Genomic DNA, 19,868 nt, shown 5'->3' with positions numbered 1-19,868 from the left:
TGGTCTTGTAAATAACCCAAGACTCCTTCTTGACAAAGCTGGGATCACAGAGCCCACTCCCAGAGGGGCCTTGGGGGCCTCGGGAGTGCTGATGCTTCTTTTCCTCTTCTCTGTGACAGGGTAGCAAATTGCATATCATATCTGACTATCTGGTGAAACTAAATGAAGTGTGGGGATAAACTCCTCAGGGGTCCAGGTAGTGGTGTCCTGGCGTTAAATTGTAACATGCAGTCACTTTTATGCTGACAGACTTGGAAGCCAGCTCTTGTCAGAGTTATCAAATCTACCAACGTGAGGCCAATGCAGGCAAAATCTTTTTATAGTAAAGTCCAAAACACTGTCCAAATTCTTTTGTAATATAGTACTAAACTCTTGCTAATTAAATCTTACTGGAGTTTGTAGACCATAAGCTGGGTTTGAATTTTTTTTTTATTGTAGCGATAGGTGTCTAGTAGAATCTGATCTATGTTACTTCTGCCAAGAGGAATTCAAAATTACCAATTGGAATTAAGGTGGTACAAAGAACTAGAAACTTCTGAATCTCAGGAAATGAACAGGAGGGCGTCTTTAATGAAAGCATTGAGTCAGTAATTTTTGTGGCTTACTATTGCCACTTGTAGTTCATAGGTTCAGAACAGATTCTCAAAACAGGGTGCCAAAGGAGAAAGAGCAAAAGATTAAGCACCAGGAAACTGGCTTGGTCCCTGGCTCTGTAACCCTGGGCAATTTGCCTGACCTCTCTGTGTGCCATTTCCTCATCTGTAGAGTGGAGGGACTGGGCTAGACAGCGGTTTTTGAGACAGAACTTTGAGACAGTTCTTACTTAGGGGCCAGTGTGGACATCCCTCTCTTCCCCAAGTTTCAGCTACATAAATGGTTTTATTTCTTTTGCTTCAACATATGATTTTAGTGGAAAAGCAGAGTTCTGTTTCTTAAATAACATAAGTTTAAAGCTGCTAGACTAGATAATCGCTGCGTCTGACCTCTATGATTCAGTATAAGGGCTGCCGTCCAGTCGTCTGCCCGCTGGATGGGACTCTCCTCTTTTTAGGAAGGCTCTGCCTCTCCAAAAGCCCACGTCAACCAGGCTCAGTGTGTAGGGAAGCTCATGCCTTGGGACCCTTATACTTGAGTCCAAACCAGAAGGTCCTTTTGGGCAGTGGGAAGAGAATTCTTATCAGTGTCCTTAGACTGGGCGTAGGCAGCAGTTTCTAGAACAGTCGAATGAGAGAAAGTTCTCCAACACCTTGGCCATCATAGCTGGAATAAGGCAGGCCTGGTAGAGAGTTTTGGAGGAGAAAAATTAGATTCCACCTCTCTAGACTTCCTAAACTGTACAGTAAGGAATTTCGTTTCTGTGGCTCTGAAATCTGGACCAAGAAACTTTGGTCCCATCAAATTGACAGGATAATTTGAGCTGAGGCAGTGAAGACTGTGCTGATGAGACAAGATTTGTTTGTTGTTAGTTGACCTCTTGTTGATGTGCGCTCCTTTGACCCCCAGTGAGTCTTCCTTGATCCCCGCACAAGGTGACCCGCCGGCAGGAGTTTCCTTCCTACTGAAGAGGTGCAGCCGTCACGCCTTAGCCAGCTCAGTCAGCTTCCGTCCATCTCTCAGCCCCAGTCCTCCTGAAATCTTTATTCTTTCATCAAGTATTCCTGACTCATGGAAGTGAAATGATCCAACCTAGTTATAAAACCAGGAAATTATTCCTCTGGACCAAAGAGAGAGAAAGACAAAACAGGCAACAACTGCAAACCTAAACAGAAGATGTAAAAGGAAGACGCATGTTTTCTATATTGTTTCCATTAACAGGAAGACTCCTCGGGGAAAGGACTTGCATCTGTGAAATGTGTAGTGAATTTCTTTCGCAGATGGGCACTCAGTAAGCGTTATTAATGAATGATAATGATTTGTCAAGTGATTGAGACTGTTTCAGGGCAGGAACAGGGAATGAAATATGGAGACATTCCTCCATCTCGGGAGAATTGCTAGGCAGGTCATCCAGATCATTTTCTTTGGAGAGTTGTGCATTCTTTGTGTGTCCAGCTATCGCTGTGAAATCACAGTCTTCTTTCTCAGGAATGTATATCATCTTTGCATATATCATTTGTGTATCTATATTTACACAAATACACACAAACATATATACACACATATGCATACGTATATAATTGAAGTGTGCTTCTCTGAGATCACGTTGGACTGGGAAGTACAAAGTATAGTTCTCAGACATTAAGAATAACATTTAATAATCTTTAATAATATTGTCATAATAATAATCTTAAAAACTTTTTCATAAGGGTGGGGTGTAGAGAATACAGTAAAGTTACTACGGAACTAAACGGGGAAGGTGGGTGCAGCTTTATCTCTACACGCTCTAGCATGGCCAATGTTATCTTTATATGCATATGTATGTGGATTTATGGAGACGGTGTGTGTAAGTGAAAGGAATGAGATAGCTGAAATTCATCCTATCTCTTTGTCTTGCCTCATCTTTTTTCTCCTTTTCATTTTCCTTTCCTTTCTAAGGTGAGGAAAGGTAGCAGTTGTTTGTGTGGATTACCTGTGAGGGGAGGAAGCTACTGGTTAGGGAGTGGGAGAGTGAGACGGGGAAGGGAAGGCAGCCAGTAAAAGGTGGGTTGCCAAGCTGGTTACCACTGGGAGCTTTGGGGTTGAACCCGCTGGGGAACTCAGCCAGGGTAGAATACATGCCCCGGGGGCTGGAGTGTTACACCCCACTTCCTGTCAGTCGTTGGCTGAGGGCTGTCCCAAGGAGCATTAATTCTCGGTGCTTAATTCCTACCAGGATGGGCAAAGAGGGCTCTTCAAAGCAATGCAGAGTCTGGAGTTACCAGGCGGGCTCCTGGCTCCTGTGCCCTGAGTGGTGGAGGTGAGGACACGGGGGTGGGCACCAGCTGCACGCGCCACACCCTCGGTACATCCTTGTCGAACTGAAGTTTATTTCATTCTTGGTGGTTCCTATAGTCTTTCCTGGAGCTAATGGCGAGGATTAAGTCCAGCACTTTGTTTGGTTTTACAAGTGAAAAAAGGGAGGCGAGGGACTTTCAATCAAGTTAAGCCAAGGACTAAGTGAGCAAAGCAGAATAGAACCAAAGTTTGTTTCTTCCTTTTTTTTTTTTTTAACTTTTTATTGAGATTATGATAGTTTACAACCTTGTGAAATTTCAGTTGTACATTATTGTTTGTCAGTCGTGTTGTAGGTGCACCCCTTCACCCTTTGTGCCCACCACCCACCTCCCCTTTCCCCTGGTAGCCACTAATCTGTTCTCTTTGTCTGCATGTTTAACTTCTGCATGTGAGTGGAGTCATACAGAGATTGTCTTTCTCTGTCTGGCTTATTTCACTTAATGTAATTCCCTCAAGGTCCATCCATGTTGTTGTGAATGGGATGATTTTATTCTTTTTTTACGGCTGAGTAGTATTCCATTGTATGTATATACCATATCTTCTTTATCCAATCATCAGGTGATGGGCATTTAGGTTGCTTCCACGTCTTGGCTATTGTGAATAATGCTGCAATGAACATAGGGGTGCATGGGACTTTTGGAATTGCTGACTTCAGATTCTTTGGATAAATACCCAGCAGTGGGATGGCTGGGTCATATGGTATTTCTACTTTTAATCTTTTGAGAAATCTCCATACTGTTTTCCATAGTGGCTGCACCAGTTTGTATTCCCACCAGCAGTGTATGAGGGTTCCTTTTTCTCCACAACCTCTCCAACATTTGTTATTTTTTGTTTTGGTTATTTTTGCCATTCTAATGGGTGTAAAGTGATATTTTAGTGTAGTTTTGATTTGCATTTCCCTGGTGATCAGTGATGATGAACGTCTTTTCATGTCCCTATTGGCCATCTGTATATCTTCTTTGGGGAAATGTCTGTTCATGTCTCCAGCCCATTTTTTGATCGGGTTCTTTGATTTTTTTGTTGTTGAGTTGTGTGAGTTCTTTACATATTATGGAGATTAACCCTTTGTCAGATATATGACTTGCAAATATTTTTTCCCAGTTAGTGGGTTGTTTTTTTGTTTCAATCCTGTTTTCCTTTGCCTTGAAGAAGCCCTTTAGTCTGATGAAGTCCCATTTGTTTATTCTTTCTGTTGTTTCCCTTGTCTGAGAAGACATGGTGTCTGAAAAGATCCTTTTAATACTGGTCGAAGAGTGTAGTGCCTATATTTTCTTCTAGAAGCCTTATAGTTTCAGGTCTTACCTTTAGATCTTTGATCCATTTTGAGTTTATTTTGGTGAATGGTGAAAAAGAATGGTCAATTTTCATTCTTTTACATATGGCTTTCCAGTTTTCCCAGCACCATTTGTTCAAAAGACTTTCTTTTCTCCGTTGTAGGCCCTCAGCTCCTTTGTTGAAGGTTAGCTGTCCATGGATGTGTGGTTTTATTTCTGGGCTTTGAATTCTGTTCCCATTGATCTGTGCACCTGTTTTTGTACCAGTACCATGCTGTTTTGATTACTGTAGCTTTGGAGTATGTTTTGAAGTCAGGGATTGTCATGCTTCCAGCTTTGTTCTTTTTTCTCAGGATTGCTTTAGCAATTCGGGGTCTTTGGTTGCTGCATATGAATTTTAGGATTCTTTGTTCTATTTCTGTAAAGAATGTCATTGGGATTCTGGTTGGGATTGCACTGAATCTGTAGATTGGTTTAGATAGTATGGACATTTTAACTGTGTTTATTCTTCCAATCCAGGTGCATGGACTGTCTTTCCATCTCTTTATATCGTCATCAACTTCTTTCAGGAAAGTCTTGTAGTTTTCGTTGTATAGGTCTTTCACTTCCTTAGTTAAATTCACCCCAAGGTATTTTGTTCTTTATGTTGTGCTTGTGAATGGTATTGTGTTCTTGAGTTCTTTTCCTGTTAGTTCGTTATTAGAGTATAGAAATGCTACTGATTTATGTAGGTTGATTTTATACCCTGCAACTTTGCTGCAGTTGTTGATTACTTCTACGACTTTTCCAATGGATTCTTTGGGGTTTTCTATATATAAGATCATGTCGTCTGCAAACAGCGAGAGTTTCACTTCTTCACTCCTTATTTGGATTCCTTTTATTCCTTTCTCTTACCTAATTGCTCTGGCCAAAATCTCCAGTACTATGTTGAATAAGAGCGGTGATAGAGGGCATCCTTGTCTTGTTCCTGTTTTCAGGGAGATGGCGCTCAGTTTTTGCCCATTGAGTATGATGTTGGGTGTGGGTTTATCATAATATGGCCTTTATTACGTTGAGGTAATTTCCTTCTATCCCCATTGTGTTGAGTTTTTATCATAAATGGCTGTTAGATCTTGTCAAATGCTTTCTCTGCATCTATTGAGATGATCATGTGGTTTTTATTCCTCAGTTTGTTGATGTGGTGTATCACGTTGATTGATTTGTGGATGTTGAACCATCCCTGTGTCCCTGGTATGAATCCCACTTGATCAGGATGTATGATCCTTTTGATGAATTGCTGTATTCGGGTTCCCAAAATTTTGTTGAGAATTTTTGCATCTATGTTCATCAGTGATATTGGCCTGTAGTTCTCCTTTTTCACACTGTCCTTGTCAGGTTTTGGTATCAGACTGATGTCGGCCTCATAAAATGTGTTAGGAAGTGTTCCATCCTCCCTAATTCTTTGGAATAGCTTGAAAAGTATAGGTATTAAATCCTCTCTGAAAGTTTGGTAGAATTCCCCAAGAAAGCCGTCTGGTCCTGGGATTTTATTCTTTGGGATGCTTTTGATTGCTGCTTCAATCTCTTTCCTTGTGATTGGTCTGTTCACATTGTCTGCTTCTTGACTTAGAACCCAAGTTTCTTGACCATTTTTGCCTGTTTTAGTTTAGCCAAGCATAAACTAAATGTTCAATAAATCTTTGATGATATGATCATGGAGACCAAATGGTATTAATTCTCCTCTGTCTCTCTTCATTTTTATCCCTTTAGTGGTCTCCCAAATGGCTGCGGTAATGATGGGGGAAGTCATGATGGCAAGGCCAAAGTACAGAGCGACTGGTTGTCATAGAGTCCAGCTCCTCTTACCCGTGTCTGCTGAGTCTCGGGTGAGAGATCACTGCAAGACAAGGGCAAATTAAATATGCCATTATTGTCAACAGTCCTCTCCCCATGTGGCATTCGTTTATCATTAGTAATCAGTTGTTGCTATGACCATTTGACTGGACAGTCCTTCAGTCACTGTTTGAGAGTCTCGGGTGCATCTTAGGTTTTAGATACACTTGTGTATATCTCCAAAAGCGTGCTTTTCTATGGCAGCAATTGTGAACACTGACTTTTTTAATCAGCAAAGCTTAGGCAACATAGCTCATCAATTGCATGAGCTGAAATAATACTTTAAGAAAGATACTTGAAATATTCTAATCATATATGTTGTTCCTTTGACTTTGAAATGGTTACCTTGGGACAGGGACACAGCAGTTATCAAAGAGTGACTTTTTGATAAATCTGGGTTTTTAACAGAGTCCTCTCTAGCAAGGTGAGTGCAAGATTGTCCCCATCTGATTGGCAGTCACTGCTGATAGTGCCATCTGTCTTCATCAGGTAAGAGTCACTTGAGCCTAATGTGCAGAGTATGTGTCTTCTACTCCACTTGTTCCTCAGATATTTATTGAACTCCTACGATATACCAAGCACTTTCCTGAGTTCAGGAGCTACCAAAGTGACAAGACAGATTCTGTGCTTTCACCACTTGAGACCTCTCCACCGCAAGCCTATCATTTCTATAAACTCTTGAGTACCTTAGCTGCCAGTTCTTCTACCAAGGGGGTTTCAGAGACATCAGCATCAAGGATGGGGAGGGACGACTAAAACTGTGGGGGGGCAAGAGAAATGACACCTGGTTCTCCTGGGGAAGTCAGGAACAGCTTCATAGAGGCAGTGAAGGAAAAAGGAGGATGACAGGCAGATAGGCAGGGAAGAGCATTTTAGGCGAGAGTTTGACAATTCATGTAGCAGTTTTGATGGAGGAGATATTTTTATAACAACTTTATTGACATATAATTTCTGTGCAACAAATTGCATGCATGGAAAGAATACAGTATGGTGAGTTTTGGCAGATCTACGCCTCCACGAAATCACCACCACAATCAAGAAACAGACCTTTTCTTCACCCTGAAAAATTTTTCTTGCACCTTTGCAATTGGTGCAGGCAACATTTGAATGCAAATAGTGTGCCTCTTTCACTGCAGGAAGATTTTGATCTGGTCAAAACACTATCCATTGTACTTTTGGTTTTGTCGGTTACCAAGTAAGATGCACCAGGCGCCCTCAACTGTTCTTAGGTCTCAGCCCATTGAGTACTTCACAGAGTCCCTTGCACTGGACCCCCACGTCCAGGGCTCCTACCGCATTCCTGTGCACAGGCTGGGGTTTGAGGGGACGAGCCATGGAGGAGCCACAGCTGCAGGGGCTCACTGCTGCTGGCACCTGCACGTCCGGGCAGGGAGCAGTGGAGAGGAAAGGCCAGATCACCAGGGGCCTCAGATGGTGTGCAGCAGAAGTTAGATTTAAACCTATGGACAGGAAGGAGCCATTGGAGAGTTGTGACCTAGGAAGTGATGAATCAGACTTGTATATCAGAAAAATCACTCTTAGATGTTACAAATGTTGGGGGCATGGTGAACAGGGTAAAGCACTCTGAATCTAGAAGGCTGCGATGCTCTGGATGGGCATAGGGTTTAGTAAGACAGAGGGAGGAATCATGTGTAACTCCCAGGTTTATTGTTTGGCCGACCAGGTGGTGCCTTTTTGGAGGCTGTAGGGTACCTGGGCAGGTAGAGTAGGTCTGGGAGGGAAGATGTTTAGTTTGAGATGGGTTGCATTGAGATGTCTGTGGGACACAGAGTAGAGATGTCTAATAGCTGGGCCTGTGGGTCCAGAGGTCTGGGCACCTCTGGATGAACGTTTGAGGATCATCCCCATTTAGATGACACTTCACCTAAGGAAACTTGTTCAGAGCCTCCAGGGTGTGGGCAGCAGTGCTTTGGCGTTGTCTGAGAGGCAGTCTCTGACCCCTGGGCCAGGTTAGGTCCTCTTACTTTTCCTATCAAGACATTAATCACACATTATGGTAATTACTTACTAAGTGTTCTCTTCCCCACAAGGCTGTAAGCTTTGTGAGACTGGAACCAAGCTTTGTCCATTGCTCTGCCCTCAGCCGCTAGCACAGAGCTGGGCCCCTGAGGAAGATCGGTACATACTATCATCCTTGTCAATTGAATGCCACCCCGACTGTCCACGACTAGGAGATCCTTGTAGGGAGAGAGAGTAATGCAAAGAAGGTATTACAATCCGTGCCAGAACTCATACCGGGGCCTCAGACAACGTGTTGCAGCGACACAGTGGAGAAAGTAAGAAAAGGTTTTACAAAGTTCATTTGAGCCAGGCCTGGAAGGGTGATGAAGATTCTCCAATCGAACAAGGAGGAAGGAACCTTCTAGGCCTGAGGGTACAACATACACCAGGGCACACGAGAGTGGGAGGGCTGCGTGTGTCCAGAATGAGAGGCTGGGATTCAGGGGCGTGAGGCCTGGATGGCATGACGCTTGAAGTAACTGGGACCCTGAAGGCTTGTAGAACCGTGGTAAGGAGTTGGGACTATTCTTTATGCAGCAGGAGGCTGCTGGAGGTTTCTAAGCAGGATAGCAATATGATCTGATTACATTTTTAGGAAGAAATCTCTGGTGATAGAATAGAGAGGTTGTGAACCCCCCTGAAAAATGCATTTTTGGCATGCACCCAGGTGATTCTTAGTAGGTCATCCAGAGACCACACCCGGAAGAAGAGTGGTATGAGTGGGAAGCTGGGGTGAGTTAAGGCTGGTGGCAGAAGAGGCGCCTTAGGAGGCAGGAACAGTGAGTGCAGCTGAGAGCTAATAAGGGTCACCCCAGCGAGTTAGCTAAAGGAGTCTTCAGAACCTTCTTCTGAGATTCTGAAATTCAGGGCCTCAGAGATCCTGGAGCATCAGGATAATAAAGTGTACGAAGCTTTGCAGTCCTGCCTGGTGCCTGCTTTAAGGGTTGGATGTGGGCAGAAAGCTTTGGGGACATGGCCATGCCAGTGTGTGGTCAGCAGGATGCTGCCTCATTTAGAGACGTGATCTGGTCGCAGCCCCTGGTGTCCTGATGATGATTTAGGATAACGGGAGCATTATTATGGCCATTGGAAGGTTTGGGTAGGAGTTCATTGGAAAAGTTAGGGGCTTTCGTTAAGTTATCTTTGGTGAGGTTACTAGTGTACGTCAAAAGTACTTTTTGGCCAGTAATGATAAACAAATTGCTCCTGAACTAGATGGGAAAGATCCACACACATCATCTAAGGACAGCAGTGAGTATCAGAAGTAGCCCTGCTTGTCTTTCATTTGCCCTTAAAAATCTGTACAAACATGTGAACACACTCTGGACTCTAAGAATAATATTTTCTATGGACATATATGGACAGACAAGCAAAACCCCAAGGGAGAAAAAAACTTCAGTTAAAATAAAAATAAAGATTCCCCACAGCTTTACCCTGCTTTGCTCGTGGGGGTTCCTTTATTTCACTTTGAAATAAAAGTAGTTTGGCTTCTCAGAAGATGCTGATTAAGAGTTGAACAAAAAGTATTTCCAGTTATCTGTCTATCTATCTATGCATCTGTTTGTCTGTCTATCTGTCTCTAGTCTTGAATACTCCAGCCATAGCAATCGATCTTTGTGCATGGCTGGCATTCATGGTGCTTTGAATAGACACTAACACTGTGCTCCCTGGGGAAACAGTCCTCTTCTTCTTTGTCAGTGGGAATACTGTGCTCACAGCTTCAACAAGCTGGTGTCTGAAGCCCACCTAGTACTCTGGGACCTACATCAGCCCTCTCCACCTCCAGGCACCCTGGGGTCCCCGGCCTGGAGCTGCTATTGGCTCCTGTCCACGCCCTGTCAGGGTCTGACGGACAGTCGTGGGAGCTCACGAAGGCACCTGGTGGTTGCTTGGGAGGAGAACAGCGAGTGGAGTGTGTGTGCTCCATTTTCATGTGCACGTCAGAGGAAGAGTGGTGGCAGGGGCACCGTCTCTGTGGCAGTGACTTGGGGCAGTGTCTGTGCTTGGGTCCTGGGGAATTATTGGGCACAGACTCTGAGCGTTCTTCCTCTGCAGGATCTTGGGTAGAAGAGGTCCCGTCCTGAGGAGGCAGCGCAGGAGAGCTCCCCCTTGCCCTTGCAGCCCGCCATCATGTGTGTTTGTGTCAACACCGAGATGCACATGACAAATCGTACACAATGCCTCAACACAGCTGAACAGGTTTTTTCTATTTACATTTAACTAGCTTTGAACAGCAAGAGGAAAACTTAAATATTTCCTTTTCTTCTCACAAACCCTTTCTCTAATAAAACAAACGTACTGGAGATGAAGCAGGGAATCATTCAAACAGTCGTTTAAATCAAGGACCCGGTTTGGCCCAGCCTCCTGTGGAGACGCTCTGGCTTGGGCTATCCTGGTCAGTGCAGGCGGCTCAGCTGAGCGAAGGAAAGGCTCGGGGCCAGTCCCGGTGGTGGCGGAGGGCGGTGTAGCCGTGGCGCTCAGGTAGCCCCTCACTCGGTATCTCTGTACCGGCGACGTCAGGTTGAAACTGCTATCAGGGGCAGCCTGGAGGAGTGGGGGATGAGACCACGACGACAGCAGCTGAGGCAGCGGATGGGAGGGGCCGGCCCCTGGGGCAGGGAGAGAATTCCGGGTGGTGTGTCTAACCTTGGCGCTTCCTCCGGATCCGCCGCTGGCTGCTCCCTCCTGCGCGGACTCTGAAGGGAACTCTGTGAAGCAGCCGCCGCCAGCTTGTTTTTTGTTTTCCTAAAACACACATGAGACACACTCCCGTGGGCATATCCCGATTCCAGGCTGCGGCCAGATAAATGAGCTGCGGGCTGGGAGCAGGTCCCAGTGGAACTGCACTTCTTTCTCTCCCGCTCTGACAGCAGCCCTCCGGACCAGACAGGCTGAGACTGCATCCCCAGCCCTGGGCACGCGACTCCCACCTCTAGAGGCTGCCAGAGAAATATTTTCTGAGTGAAAGAGAGCCTCGAAGCCACATTGATTTGTATTTTTAAAACGTCATTCATAAACTCTAGCATTTTACTATTAGTTAGCAATTAATCCCAATAAGCCAGAAGGATCTTATGATTGTGAAGGCATGCTGTAATGGGTTGGTCAGAAGGAATATTCCTTAGCATTTTTATAGGTTCTTAAAGTAGTTTTAGCTCTGTAACTGATAAAGCCAAGCGCAAGCTCTATCAGTCCCGCCACTTGACTGTCAGCACTATGTAGATAAACTCATAATAGTTCCCAGAGAGGAACGTTAAGAGATTCTTAAGCAGGAGACCAGGGGAGAGACATTCTTTTTTTTTTTGGGGGGGGGGGGGGCGGGGGGGAGATTAGCCCTGAGCTATTATCTGCCGCCAACCCTCCTCTTTTTGCTAAGGAAGACTGGTCCTGAGCCAACATCCATCCATGCCCATCTTCCTCTACTTTATATGTGGGACGCCTGCCACAGCATGGCTTGCCAACGGTGCCATATCCGCACCCGGGATCCGAACTGGTGAACCCCGGGCCGCTGAAGCGGAACACGCGAACTTAACTGCGCCACCGGCTGGCCCGAGAGATACTCTTAATGTTGCTTGGGGGCTTAACCTGTGCTGACAAATGCTTAATTTCAAGATCTTATACAAATCAAGAGTAAAGTGCTCTATCAGACCCAAATTTGGGGCATTTGTCATCTCACTCCTGTTGGCAATTCTGAAAGCTGGAGTTGGGTCCAAAAGGATACAGCCCACTCTGTCAGCTGGGGCACCTCAGGGGAGGGACACGGCATCAGATGAGAAGTGACGGATTGAAGACTAAGGATTGCCTTATCATCAAAATTTTTCTATTCTGGACCGTTTTTAAAATAGGGATTTTTTAAAGTAAGGATTTATGTATCACTTTTTTTTTTTTAAAGATTTTATTTTACACTAAAATTTACACTTTAAAGATTTTATTTTACGTTATCAATTAATAACACGGGGCCAGCCCGTATGTATCACTTTTAAGAGCTGCTTTGGGGCTGGCCCCGTGGCCGAGTGGTTGGGTTCGCCCGCTCTGCTGCAGGCGGCCCAGTGTTTCGTTGGTTCGAATCCTGGGCGCGGACGTGGCACTGCTCATCAAACCACGCTGAGGCAGCGTCCCACATACCACAACTAGAAGGACCCACAACGAAGAATATACAACTATGTACTGGGGGGCTTGGGGGAGAAAAAAAAAGGAAAAAAAAATCTTAAAAAAAAAAAAAAAGACCAGCCTTAAATAAGCGGGCATATTTTAGTAAAAATAATATTTAACAGCTGTGATGTAGGGAATGCCAAGTAAATACCATAATGGCAATTATCACTCATCGGCCACCACAAGTTTGGGTGATTCTGGGAAGTTCCATGGCTACTGGGAGATGCTGGTGATGGATTTGGGGACAGAGCAGGGGAAGCAGAGCACCACGAAGTCAGGATGCAGGTGCTGAATTGAGATTGTCAGCCGAGGAGAGAGTTATGTGGACCGGATGATTCGTGTGCCCATATGATGGAAAAGGAGTGAACAGGGAGAATTTCAGAAATATAGAGCAATACAACAGAGATAATTTGAGCAGGAGTTAGGTGCAGACCTCGGTTATCAAGAGCATGAGAGAAGGAGCTAGAGAAAGTACTATAGAGAAGTGAGGCTCCATTCCTCCCTGTGGCTCCTGCACCCACTGCCATCTGGAGAAGTAATAGTTCCTGTTTTCTTCGTGGATTCAAGGGAATTCCCAGCTATTGTAGGTATGCCAGGTAGACACAATGAATTTTGGACCAATAGCATTTCAAACTCAAGATATCATTTCTTTCTCTCTTTAGATTTTAACCAAAATTTTCTCTGTTACTTTGGAAGCCCATACTTTGTACTTCTCAATTCTGATTATGTTCATCTTGTTCTTTGAGTGGAAAATTAAGAAAGTTGAACTTAAGTTGGTTTTTAGATACATTTGTGGTCTAATGAGAGTCTGAAAGATGTTTATATTCCAAAGTACTAAAATTTTCAACTGCCCTGAAGAATCTAGATGCATTGTTGTCAACTCTTTTGTCAAAGTATTGTTTCCAAATTGCTATTTTGCTCTTCCCCGAACTGGTTTCGGTAGGAAGAGCGACTTCTAAAACAACTGGTATTTTGTTCAATACAGTATGTTAAAAGGGCAGGGAAGTACAAGAATATTGATGAATACCAAAATACTGGTGCTAGGCCGAGGAGAGAAGTAAACGGGCATTCTGAGCAGCGATTTGGGAAGTGAATCCAGGAGAGGACGCTTTGGAACCACTCTCCCTGGAAGGCAGACTTATCTCAGGACTTGCTCCTTGTTTGAGGAGTCAGCCCTCCTAGGCTCTGCTTTAGAGACAGTCCACTGTCCCCTTTGATGCCCTTGAAGGTATCACTTCACCTTTGTAAAGAAGTTCATCTACATCTAAAGTGGGGTGAAGATTATTCACTCCTGGAAGAAGTGTCACACATTTTGATAACCAGCGGAAGTGATTTCGCGAGCCTGTTCATGATTTGGGGAGAGGACCCCTAAGGGTCCACCCTTGCTTCCTTTCTTTAGAGAAACTATATGGTCCCCTCCTCCTGTAACACCCACCCAAAGAAGTATGAAGGCCAGCATCAAATACTAGTGCAATATTTGCGTTAAGTATTAAATGTACTATATGAAATGTTATGATTGTGCTTCTCTCCATCCGGTTCTCAATTGTTTAGGGTTCTTGAAAAATCAATAAGGCAAAATATGTCAGTAAGGCATTTATACTGATGAAGACAGACCAGAGTTCTTGTTTTGTTTTTTGTAGTTATTTTTGTTTTTGACCAAAGGTATTTTAGGAACTTGGGAGAAAGGACCTGGAAATTGTTAGTCAGCTGAGTATTTATTTTGAAATATATGCTGACTTCTAACTTTCAGAGCTGAACAGCCTAATCCTTGATCATCCCAGAATGAGTTTAGGAATTTGTGATCATTTCCATTTTACTGGTATTTGCATACATCACCAACCAGCTAGGTTTAGAAGGATGAGTGGTCTCTCTATGGTGAAATAGAACGATGAGAACTTAGGGCCAAGCTGAAATGTTCATCGTTATCAATTAATTCTTACTGAACATTCATGTATAAATGACATCAAAGAAGGTCCTTCACAACATACAGAGAAGACAAACTCCCTTTCTGTAGTGTACATTTTTAAAGGAAGATTGCAAATAGGCTAATAAAAATGGTTTGCCTCTTATATTGTTATCCATGTCTTGCATTAGGAGTTTCATGGATATTTGCTTAGCGTTGAGGGGAAGGGTCAATGCGTCTAATAAGAAGGAGGATATCTGGCAAGATTGGGAACATGACCTCTTGCCCTCCAAAGCCTGGGAAGCCCCAGTGAATGCTCCCAGTCTTAGCAGTATATGGACAGGGTGCCACCTCACCCCTCTGCATGCTAAGCGGGGTCAGAGGTTAATGAATGAGTGAGTGCTCTCCTCACACATGAGATCCTGTTTGATAGTGGTTTTATAAATAAGGGCTTAAATGGGGTCAGAATAGGACCTGCATATTGCTTCCAAACTCTAAATCTTTTCGCAGTGATAGTGTTCAGAGATGATGTCCTTCCACTAGGGGAAGGAGAGATGAGGCCCTTGTGCTTGGAGATCTGGACGGCTACCACTGGCTCAGGAGGTCTAAAAGCAGGACCAAATGGAAAACAAAGCCGGGGAGGTCCTTGCTGCCCGCTATTCTTCTCTAGTAATCCCTTCAAAAATAATTGCAGACCCAAACCTCTGGCCTCCAGCACATTTTCCACTTGATTAGAGGCCTTTGTGAGGTAGGGAAAGGGACCTGCAGACTTGTACATTGTGCTGAGGACTGAAATGTCCAGCTGGGATTTTTTTCCATCAAAAGGGGATTTTAGTAAAACCATTATCAGGGGCTTAAAGGAGAAAAGCTGTTGAGCTGCAAGTGAGGGGGAGATTAGCATTAGCAGGCTTGTTTTTGGCACTGGTGGAAGGGTGGGAAGGTGTTTGCAGCCACTCGCACACAACTGCCTTAGTTTCTCTGCAAGTTCCTGACAGGTGCAGAGGTAGGAACCAACGGGGGAGCGCGAACTGACAGACTTGGCAATGGCACAGGGGGCTTCACTCTCAAGCATCAAGTGGAAGCAGTCCAAATCAGGGAGGATTGCAAGGTAATGCTCGAGACCTGCTCGGTGGTGTGTAAGAGGCCATAAGACCTGCTTCTTTACAGCGTATGTGCATCTGTGTCACCTGGAATCCCCACCACGAAACCCTCCATGCCCCTCCTCACAGTCTGCACCGACAGGGCAGCAGGAAATCAAGACAGAGGGAAGGGGTCGTGCTGGCTCACTTTAAAGGGCAAGGGGACGTCTGCGTGGACACTTTAATTTTTGTGGGGGAGGGACTGAGAGGCCAGAGGAAGGTTAAGAAGGCAGCCGCAGTGGCTGCCCAGTCTGCAAATAAGTATTCAGGCTGTGTGGATTTGCAAACTGTGCTGCGGGAGCCCTCTAGGGTGAGGATATGGGGAAAATTACCTAAAATAGAAACTGTCTTCTTAGGATTACTAGAGCTGTCAGCTATACCTTTTTGGCCAAAATGAAGCGTAAAGAAGCCTGAAGCATGTGAGGTCAGTGGGCAGTGTTAAGGCCACAGATCTAGCTGCTACCTGAAGGGCCTGTGTGAGGCACGTCACACAGCAGCCTGCTCTGGAAACTCTTGTTTTCTATTTCTCCCTCTACGCACTGTCATTCTCGCTTGTTTTCCCTGTAAAAATGGGATAATGGATAAAATATAACGTTCTTCCTGACTGCCGTGAGCACACAGCTAGAGATGATATGGCCGAGGAGGGTGGGGCGGTAACAGCTACATGTTTCTGAGTAGGACATGTTCAGGTGTGTGGTGCTGTCACCTTACATCCATCTCCTCAGTCACAGGTTCACCTCAGGCCAGCTTGGTGACCTATTAGTTGGAATTTTTGTTTCAAGTCAGATTCAAGCAACCAAAGAGGGAAGACCTGTCTTCTTGAAAACATGTGCCAGCCCAGGAGAGCTGTTCTTGGAGACTGCAGATCAAAACGCAACCCTCCTAGTTCATTCTAAAGACCACCTTTAGGCACCGCCAGTCGTTAAATAGTTTATACTTTCCCTCGTTTAATTTCATGTAATGTGTCCTCGCCCCTCAGCCTGCCCTGTTTGCTCCTCCTCGGCTGTGTGTGGAGTGACACCTGGTCTCTTTTCTTTCCCTGCCACTCCTGTTCCTGTTTGGGTTGTTTCCCCTGGATCTGTGTTCATTTGGTATGGTCACTGACAGTGGCATATTTCAGTTGAGGTGTCCATAAAGCTGTGTGAGGAGATTTTCTGCTTTTATAATTCACTGATGGGTGCTGGAAATGGTATCTTCTTCATGCCTGGGCCCTGAGTTCCAGAAGCTTTTCCTTTCTTTGCTCTCGTTCTCTGAGCTAATAGGCTGCGCCTCATCCGGCTGATTCAGCGTGGCAGAAGCAGCCGCGGGGGATTTCCACCTTCCACCGTCTGCTGGTTTGTTCCACATTCGCACCAACTGCCCTTCAGACCCACGCTCTGATTCCCTGAGGCCAGACTGTTGAGCAAGAGGGCCAGAGCCCCAGCCTCTCCTGCCCTCAGCCTGTCTCTCATTGTGGCATTTGGTGGAATCCGGCCAAGTGGGCCTGGCAGTCCTTTCTCTTTGTTTTAATTCGTGCTACCTTTTCCTAATCTCTGTTTTCCGTGGGAGGAATTTAGGTACGTGAGCAACCTTAGTTCTTTATCAGGGCTCTTAATCATTTTCAGTTTCATAGACTCCTTTAGATTCCAAGAAGATGTCTTAATCTGGGCAATAAAGATACTCATTTTAATAATAATAAAAAAATAGATAATCCTAAAATTTTAAAAATATTTTTGTTTTTCCTCAAAGACTCTAGAAGTTTTCATCACAGGCAATACACTTTCTATTTTTTTTTTTTTTTTTGTAATAAAAAAAGCTAGCACTTTTGCTTTTGCTGTTAAAATTGCTATCTCCATGTATGATTGTAAAATTTTTCCCCAGTGGTTCTCCCAAACTTCTCAACTACGATAATCTAACAGGATTTGTGTGAGATGGTCTTGAAGGAAAATTAGAAGTTGATGTTTGATTCGCACGGCCTCCCAGGGCAGAGCTGGAGCTCGCTCAGGAGCCTTCAGTAGGAGGTGGCATCTGTTACCCTCCCAAAGCGGTGCGCTTGGCACCTGGGGCTCCTTTGAACAGTTTCACTATTTTAAAATTCCATCTTATCTTTTTGGTGATGTGAGACTCCTCCCTGTCAACTCTGATATGCTGGGGAAATTCTTTGGAGGGCCGGGGAGGTGACTAGAGGGCATTTGCCAAAGGGGAGGAGGTCATGGTTCCCACTGGAAATAGCCTCCAACTCACAGACAATGCTGCCGCCTGCTGACCACTCGCGGGCCTTGCAGACTTTGTGGATAAATAAATTTCGTCTTTTCATTTTCCATCTTCCACACTGGAAAACAAGTATTTAGAGTTTTGCATTAGCCATACTTTTTCTGCCTTCTGGTGGATCCTAAGGTCATCTTGATAGACTTGGGGTAAAGAAAGCACAAGGTCAGACTCCTAGCTCCCTGATCTGGTGTGGATGTGATTCCTGGCTGCGTCACAGTGGGGAGGGCGAATTGTGTGTCAGTCGGTGGGAGAGGTTTTTGGGGGCGGTGGGCAAGGTCAAAGAACAATCCAGAGGGAGACAGAAATGACTTTCCACCCCGGCCTTTCAATAAAGTGTAGCGCTTGACTTCTGTCTCCTAACTTGCATATATACATTTTTATTTCTAAAGTAAGCTGTGATGAGGCTGTTTGTTCCTAAGTCCTGTGTCGTGCTTACTATAGTAAATTTCTGCAGTCCCTCTTGTGATTCCATTGGAAATTAGACCTGTATGTGTGGGAAAAAGATAGGCCAGCTGCCTTCCTTTGGGTCACACTGTTCTGATTGTCGCCGTTTGACTCTGAGCACAATGGCAGGGCATGCGGCTCAAGTGCGCAGATGTCAGCCAGGGTTGGAGGAGCCAGTCATCTATCTGTTCCAGGCCAGAAAATGTGAAGGCCTTCTCTGCTTCCTATAACAGCAAGCTGCAAACTTCATAAAGTTCAGGAGACCACAGAACCTAGCCATACACTTTTTACAGATTCCCTAAAGACTCTGTCTAAGTTGTATGCATTTGAAATGAACTGGAAGGCTAGAATTGTCACTTTAATTTTGTCACTTTCACACTGGTTGCTTAAGACACAGCTACCGGTCCTTCTTTCTTGGCAGTTCAGCACAGTGGGCTTCTGAGCTATGGAGCTAAGGTCTAAAGCACTGAGGTAAAAATGAAGGGACTTGTTAGGTTGTCTTCCATCCAAGGACATTAAGAATTTGAGGGGCTTAACTGGTGCAATTCCTCCCTCATTTTATGCATCGGTCCAATTTTAGCCTCGGTAATTTTACTAAAGATTCTAAGGAATATCAAGACTAATTTTTTTGGTTCCTCCTTATTTAGAGACCACTTCTCAAAACATAAAATGGAAGCAGGCAGCTATTCCCACACAAATGGGTACATAAAAATGCCCATTTGGGGTAAAGATTTACTAAGGAGAAATATTATTATGGACATTTGTAGTAAATATTTTCATTTTCCTTTTAGAAGAGGAAAACAATGCATTCCAAGCCATATTGAGTAATTCCATACTATAAAAAAATTAATCTGGTCTCAAAGAACATTTTTCCCACAGTCCAGTTCAGTAACTTGGACCCACGAAATGAGTAGTAATCATTGACAGACAGCTGTGTGCTAGGCCTGATCCTTCTGGAGTGTGGATTACATAAATTGAGGAGCAATAAACATAAGAGAGTGCCTGATATTAACAAATTAGACCCTTTTACTCTTTCTGGACAAGAGGGATTTGTAAACTAAAGCATCTGTGAAGTCAAGCCTTTTTATCCTTGGATGAAGGGAACATAGCTCGTGTTCCTGCAGCCCGATTCTACTGTATAAAGGGCACAGTGACAGACATTTGTAAATGCGTTAAACCTGTGTAAGACTTCCAGCGTTTGTACTTCATATTACTATTTGTGACAAAGCAGTGTTGTGGAAACTAGCTCAAATCCTCTGAGGACAACAGGTGACAGAGTTGACACTACCAGCTACTTCGGCACCCTGTAGCCCATTTAGCAACTTGCACTACTTTTTCAGCTTCTTGAATAACCCTGTATATAATGCTTGCAGAAGATAACTGAGTTTGCATAATTTATATGCCTATTAAATAGTAATAATAACTTTAAGCATTTGGGGTTTTTTTTTTTTACTCCAAATGAAAATAATATCCTCTAGTTTGGCACCTTTCTGAAGCAAGAGGTCAGGGTGCTGATGCTTTGCTGTGTGTCAGGGAGGGATCAAAGAGCTGCCTGCATGTTGATCGCTCTCTGATTCGTGGTTGAAGTCTGGAGCAGCCTTGGTTCTGATAGCGACCCCTCACATCACCCAGACAGGATCTTTTCACTTGTCAAGCCTCTTTCCTCATTTATAAAATTAAATGTACAATATTGGCCAGATTTGGTAAAACAAAAATTTTGAGACGGAGAAATTGAACACCATGTTATGACTGAACTCTGCCAGCAGATCCCGTTCACGTCCCTAGCACCTGTCACCTGGGTTTCTCTCCTGCTCCACACAAGACCTCCTCCTCCTCTTCTCTGTAATTGAGACTGCTGTCCACTACACAAAGAAAAGCAAACTT

At 44.4% G+C, this 19,868-nt stretch overlaps 1 protein-coding gene across 3 annotated transcripts in view; it reads left to right on the top strand.

Annotated features, from left to right (window-relative positions):
• The window catches only part of WNT5B (Wnt family member 5B), a 97,768-nt gene that overhangs the window by 27,451 nt on the left and 50,449 nt on the right, over positions 1–19,868 (top strand). The gene's annotated exons all lie outside the window — the stretch shown is intronic.

The sequence above is a fragment of the Equus caballus genome, chromosome 6 (genome assembly GCF_041296265.1).
Source record: "Equus caballus isolate H_3958 breed thoroughbred chromosome 6, TB-T2T, whole genome shotgun sequence".
Lineage (NCBI taxonomy): Eukaryota > Metazoa > Chordata > Mammalia > Perissodactyla > Equidae > Equus > Equus caballus.
Note: the sequence above shows the minus strand (reverse complement) of the source record. Positions and strands in the feature narration are given on the sequence as shown.